The following is a 7500-nucleotide window of genomic DNA, read 5'->3' on the forward strand; positions in this document are numbered from 1 at the left end:
GCCTTAGATGGAGTTTACCACCCACTTAGAGCTGCACTCTCAAGCAACCCGACTCTAAGGAAAGATTCACCTATCATCAATAATAATCACTACGGGCCTGGCACCCTCTATGGGTATATGGCCCCATTCAAGATGGACTTGGATGTATTATATAACAATAGGTTTATATTGAATCTTCCTAAACACTACATTCCCCAAGTGTCTGTTTATCAGCCACGGGGTTCAGTGCTGGGCTTATCCCTGTTCGCTCGCCGCTACTAAGGGAATCCTAGTTAGTTTCTTTTCCTCCGCTTAATAATATGCTTAAATTCAGCGGGTAATCTCACCTACTCTGAGGTCGTAAAAGTTTTTAGAAGTATTAAAACAAAAATTTTTTTTATATATTATGTTTTTGTTATATTTTATAAGTAAACAATTTTCTTAATTATTCATACTCAAATTTTTTTAATATTATTATATAATATTATTTTTATATTTATCTAAAGAGAAGAAAATAAAAAATAAATAATTATATATATTAATTTTTTTCGAGTATATTGAAAATTTTATTACAAATAAAATATTCCATAACAAAATATTAATATATAATATTTTTGTTTATTCTTCTTTATTTAATATTTTAAAAATATATTATTAATATCATTTATTATTAATATTATTATTAACATAAAGTTTTATAATATTATATATAAATGATAAAAAATAATATTGATATATTAATTTAAAAATGTCGACAAATAATAAAAAATATATAAATTTTAAATGCTATTAAAAACATTTTATATTTATTTTTTTCTTATATTTGGCGTAAAACATTCATATATAAATAATTTTACATTTCTTTTATAAAAATTTTATTTATCAATTTAATTAAATATGAAAAAATAAATTTTCTTTTTTAATTATTGATAAATTTCTTTTTCATAAAAAAAATTTTATGTAAAATAATCTTTTATTATATTAATATAATGTATACGACCCTCAGCCAGATGTGGTCCGGGAACAGTATCCAAGGACCGCAATGTGCGTTCGAAATGTCAATGTTCATGTGTCCTGCAGTTCACAAGTTGACGCGCAATTAGCTGCGTTCTTCATCGACCCACGAGCCAAGTGATCCACCGTCCAGGGTAATCTTTATAAATTTTAAATGTAAGTATTATTATTAATAATAATCTTTATTTTTAATATAAAAAATAAAATTATTAATTTATATATCTTTATAAATTCTTTTAAAATAAAAAAATTTTTCTAGAATATAAATTATATATTTTATTTTAAATATATATATATATAAATTAAAGATATTATGGTATTAATAAATATATACATAACATTTTTGATATTTTTGTTAGTGCTAGCTAGATATAATAATTAATATTTGGTATATTTTATAGAAATGTATTTATTTTTTTTTTATAAATTATTTTCTACATAAAAATATATATAATATTAATATGGTACAAAACAAATGGGTTTGTTTTTTAACATAATAACTTTTAATAAAAAAAAAGAAATATCAAGACAAAACATAAAGAAATTTAAATTTGAAATAAATTTTATTCTTTAAAAAAATTTTATCTTGTGTTTTCTTTATTTTTATTATATAACATAGAAAAATAAAAATATAGATTATATCAATTATAATCTTATTTTATTTTTCTTAATAGAGATTATATACATATAAACAAATAATTTCAATATATTCTATTTTTAATTTCACTTTTTTATAAGAGAAATTATTTATAGATTTTATTAATAATTATTGTTTAATAATAATAATAATATTGAATATAAAAATATTTTATATGTAACAAATATATTATTAATATTTATATAATATTCTCTATATTATATGTATAGATATATTATGTGTATAAAAAAAGTTTGGCGTATTACTTTAATATGATATCATAACCAAAATAAATCTCTTTTAACACATAATTACTATTATATATTTTGAGAAAATTACATATTAATATGTTATTTTGTTAAAAAAAATATTTCTTATCAATAATATTTTTATTTTTTGGAATATTTAAAAACAATACAAAAAATATAAATAAATATATTTTATATATATCGTTAATGATCCTTCCGCAGGTTCACCTACGGAAACCTTGTTACGACTTTTACTTCCTCTAAATGATCAAGTTTGGTCATCTTCCCAGCAACATCGGCAATATCAGAAATATTGCCGCGTACCAGTCCGAAGACCTCACTAAATCATTCAATCGGTAGTAGCGACGGGCGGGGTGTACAAAGGGCAGGGACGTAATCAACGCGAGCTTATGACTCGCGCTTACTGGGAATTCCTCGTTCATGGGGAACAATTGCAAGCCCCAATCCCTAGCACGAAGGAGGTTCAGCGGGTTACCCGGACCTTTCGGCCTGGGAGGACACGCTGATTCCTTCAGTGTAGCGCGCGTGCGGCCCAGAACATCTAAGGGCATCACAGACCTGTTATTGCTCAATCTCGTGCGGCTAGAATGCCGCCTGTCCCTCTAAGAAGAATTATTTGTACGCCGGCAGTAAAAACCACATCAAAAAACTGCGTACCCATACACCATAACATATGCAACATAAAGCACAATATATACAAAATATAATCTTGATCGTTAAATCTCAAAAATACATGCATATATAAATACAATACATAACACACATGAAAATGAATGAAATGGGAAACAAACAGCCGATGGGCCTTGAGATGCCGGTAAAGTACGTCTATTTAGCAGGCTAGAGTCTCGTTCGTTATCGGAATTAACCAGACAAATCGCTCCACCAACTAAGAACGGCCATGCACCACCACCCACCGAATCAAGAAAGAGCTCTCAATCTGTCAATCCTTCCGGTGTCCGGGCCTGGTGAGGTTTCCCGTGTTGAGTCAAATTAAGCCGCAGGCTCCACTCCTGGTGGTGCCCTTCCGTCAATTCCTTTAAGTTTCAGCTTTGCAACCATACTTCCCCCGGAACCCAAAAGCTTTGGTTTCCCGGAAGCTGCCCGCCGAGTCATCGGAGGAACTTCGGCGGATCGCTAGCTGGCATCGTTTATGGTTAGAACTAGGGCGGTATCTGATCGCCTTCGAACCTCTAACTTTCGTTCTTGATCAATCAAAACATTTTTGGCAAATGCTTTCGCTTCTGTCCGTCTTGCGACGATCCAAGAATTTCACCTCTAACGTCGCAATACGAATGCCCCCATCTGTCCGTATTAATCATTACCTCGGAGTTCCGAAAACCAACAAAATAGAACCGAGGTCCTATTCCATTATTCCATGCACACAATATTCAGGCAAAATTTGAGCCTGCCTTAAGCACTCTAATTTGTTCAAAGTAAACGTACCGGCCCACCTCGACACTCAATTAAGAGCACCGCGACGGGATTGCAATTGGGGGCTGCCACCGCTCTTAACGGTTAAACACTTACGACAAATTACATAATAAAAATATATATAATGCATTAAATAAATAATAACACTAAAATATACTTTATACATAATCTGTACCACCCACCGGTAGGACGTCCCACATAACATGCTAGTTAAACAATGCGAGCATTGAACCAACAGTGTAGGACACAGATTCGACTACGAGCTTTTTAACCGCAACAACTTTAATATACGCTATTGGAGCTGGAATTACCGCGGCTGCTGGCACCAGACTTGCCCTCCAATGGATCCTCGTTAAAGGATTTAAAGTGTACTCATTCCGATTACGGGGCCTCGGATGAGTCCCGTATCGTTATTTTTCGTCACTACCTCCCCGTGCCGGGAGTGGGTAATTTGCGCGCCTGCTGCCTTCCTTGGATGTGGTAGCCGTTTCTCAGGCTCCCTCTCCGGAATCGAACCCTGATTCCCCGTTACCCGTTACAACCATGGTAGGCGCAGAACCTACCATCGACAGTTGATAAGGCAGACATTTGAAAGATGCGTCGCCGGTACGAGACCGTGCGATCAGCTTAAAGTTATTCAGAGTCACCAAATTAAACGATGCAAATTAAAATTTACACCGATTGGTTTTGATCTAATAAAAGCATTCCTTCCATCTCTGGTCGGAACTCTGTTTGCATGTATTAGCTCTAGAATTACCACAGTTATCCAAGTAAATGTGGGTACGATCTAAGGAACCATAACTGATATAATGAGCCTTTCGCGGTTTCACCTTAATTTGGCTTGTACTGAGACATGCATGGCTTAATCTTTGAGACAAGCATATGACTACTGGCAGGATCAACCAGGGAACTATTTGTATTTATAATATTAAATATATAATAATATACATGATATTTTTGTTTTCTTATTATAAGAAAAAAAATTTTCATACAATAATTATTAATATATAATAATATTATTACAATTTCATTTTAAATATCAGATGGTCTCACCCATTACTGATATAAATTTTTTTTTTTTTATATCTCTATTGTTTTAAAATTAATAGAAAAAACATATGAGATATATATATTATTATTAATTTTTTTTTTTTTCAAATATATATTTTATTATGTCATTTATATAATTTTTTTGCTTTTACAAAAAGAAATATATAACATGTTATTCATAATAAATATTATTGAATAAAAAAAAAAAAAAATAATTATGATTTTTGTCAGACCATCACCAAATGGGTCTTAAAATATTTCAAACATTTTCTCATACTCGTCGCTAGATTGAAAGCGTCATTTATTTTTTAATTTTATTTAAAAAGTTAATTTTAAATAAAAAACGTTATAATAACACTTAATATTCTCGCTTGGTATGAGGTGAGTCAATGTAATATTATTTATAAAAATAATTTTTATATAAATATTGTGTGCTCATATGGGAGTGTAAAGTTTAAAACTTATAACCCATGAACTTGCTTTGACAAAAAAATTTATATGTTATTCTATTTATAATCAATAATTTAATAAAAAAAAATTTTTTTTTAAATATTGATATAAAAAGATATACATATAGAGGTTTTTTTACAAAATTCTCATTAATTTTTTTACAAAAATAATAATACAATATTTAATATCAAAATAATCCAAACTGATTACCATCCAGACTATTATCAATATATATAAGATTGTATTATTATTCATTTCAATACATATTTATTAAAACTGAGATAAAATTTCATATATTAATAAATATGCATGTGTAAAAAAAAAAATTTTTATATAATAATTGAAAATGTTTTTGCTATTATTTTGTATACATACATTAAATAATTGATAACAATTTAATACAATGTACACCTAAAAAATAATAACAGCATATACATATTCGAAACATTACTAGCAAAAAAACCAAAATACAATATTAAATATCAAAATAAACCAAACTGATTACCATCCAGAATATTTTGAGTATATATATATATAATTTTGTATATTTTGCGTTCATGTTAATAAAATATATAAATGATACATATTTGAAAAGTGTTATTCTTCTTTCTGTTTTTTCGTAATATCATGGTGTCCATAGACATGCAAAAGCGTCATACCAAGCCATATACATACCTACACCACCTTTGTTGAATGATACACGAACAGTATGAAAATTAAACAACATATTCAATATCATTTTATATTATACTAAAATAAATGTTATTCTATTAAGAAAGTGTATATTTTTAAATTTGGCATTCATTACATAGTCAAAATACAATAATAATATAGATGATACATATACGATAATTGTTATTTTTCTTTCTGTTTTTTCGTGATATCATGGTGTCCATAGAATTGCAACGACGTCATACCAAGCCATATACAACTCTACACCACCTTTGTTGAATGATACACTTAGAGTATGAAAAATAAACAAATTATACTATATCATACTATATCATATATGTAAGACTGTTGAACATAATACCACAAAATACACTATTTCATATAGATATACATTCATTCTTGTCAACATAAAAGTACGTTATAAATGATACATATACAATAAGTTTTATTCCTCTTTCTGTTATTCCGTAATATCATAGTGTCCATAGAATTGCAACGACGTCATACCAAGCCATATACAACTCTACACCACCTTTGTTGAATGATACACGGACAGTATGAAAAATAAACAACCTATTCTATACCATTTAATATCATACTAAAACATGAAACAAATGTTATTCTATTAAAAAGTGTATTATTTTATTATATTTAGTATTCATTACACAGTCAACATACATAAATGATACATATACGATAAGTGTTATTCCTCTATCTGTGCATCCGTAATATCATAGTGTCCATAGAATTGCAACAACGTCATACCAAGCCATATACAACTCTACACCACCTTTGTTGAATGATACACGGACAGTATGAAAAATAAACAACTTATACTATACCATACTATATCATATGTGTGAGACTGCTGAACGTAATACCACTAATACACTGTTATACATAGATATACATTCATCTCATTAACTTACACGCACTATCCATCATATATATTAAAGACATTACACCCGGTGCTTCAAACTCAAAATATGATAATGTTTAAAATGGCTTTAAACATCATAAACTTTACAGAATAATCAAAATTTAAAGAAAAAAATTTTAAAAAAAAAATTTTTTTCAGCTAAAAATTTTTATTTTGGGACCAAAAAAATTTTTTTTTGCTTTTATCATATTTTATTAAATGAAATTTATGCATTATAATAAATTATTCAATAAACATTAATAATTATAATAAATTATTAAAAAATTTTTGGAATTAATGCAAATTTTTAGAAAAAAATGTATATTTTTTTTTTATATACAAATCGTACATGTTATATTGCGACAGGGTACCGGTATAATACATGTGATACATATGTAGATTTTCGAAAAAATTTTTATCCTTTTAAATGGTCCTAAATACTATATAAAGGTAAAATATATAGAATTTTTCGGGATTCATTAAAAAATTTTAGGGAAAAAATTTCATTTTATTTTATATACAAATCGTACATGTTATATTGCGACAGGGTACCGGTATAATACATGTGATACATATGTAGATTTTCGAAAAAATTTTATCCTTTTAAATAGTCCTAAATACTATATAAAGGTGAAATATATAGAATTTTTCGGGATTCATTAAAAAATTTTAGGGAAAAAATTTCATTTTATTTTATATACAAATCGTACATGTTATATTGCGACAGGGTACCGGTATAATACATGTGATACATATGTAGATTTTCGAAAAAAATTTTATCCTTTTAAATAGTCCTAAATACTATATAAAGGTAAAATATATAGAATTTTTCGGGATTCATTAAAAAATTTTAGGGAAAAAATTTCATTTTATTTTATATACAAATCGTACATGTTATATTGCGACAGGGTACCGGTATAATACATGTGATACATATGTAGATTTTCGAAAAAAATTTTATCCTTTTAAATAGTCCTAAATACTATATAAAGGTAAAATATATAGAATTTTTCGGGATTCATTAAAAAATTTTAGGGAAAAAATTTCATTTTATTTTATATACAAATCGTACATGTTAT

At 27.9% G+C, this 7500-nt stretch overlaps 3 non-coding genes across 3 annotated transcripts in view; all 3 read right to left on the minus strand.

The window, feature by feature from the left end:
* Window positions 1–340, minus strand: part of LOC123304351 — a 4577-nt gene extending 4237 nt beyond the window's left edge. Inside the window, exon 1 of the ribosomal RNA XR_006536378.1 lies at window positions 1–340. This exon is cut by the window's left edge and continues 4237 nt beyond it. This is a non-coding gene — a ribosomal RNA (large subunit ribosomal RNA).
* A 635-nt stretch (window positions 341–975) lies between these two features.
* LOC123304354 lies at window positions 976–1130 on the minus strand. Its single transcript, XR_006536381.1, has one exon. It is a non-coding gene; the product is annotated as a 5.8S ribosomal RNA (ribosomal RNA).
* A 953-nt stretch (window positions 1131–2083) lies between these two features.
* On the minus strand, window positions 2084–4239 carry LOC123304347. The gene has a single exon (XR_006536375.1). It is a non-coding gene; the product is annotated as a small subunit ribosomal RNA (ribosomal RNA).
* Between the last annotated feature and the right edge of the window lie 3261 nt (window positions 4240–7500).

This window comes from Chrysoperla carnea, assembly GCF_905475395.1.
Source record: "Chrysoperla carnea chromosome X unlocalized genomic scaffold, inChrCarn1.1 SUPER_X_unloc_42, whole genome shotgun sequence".
Classification (NCBI taxonomy): Eukaryota; Metazoa; Arthropoda; class Insecta; order Neuroptera; family Chrysopidae; genus Chrysoperla; species Chrysoperla carnea.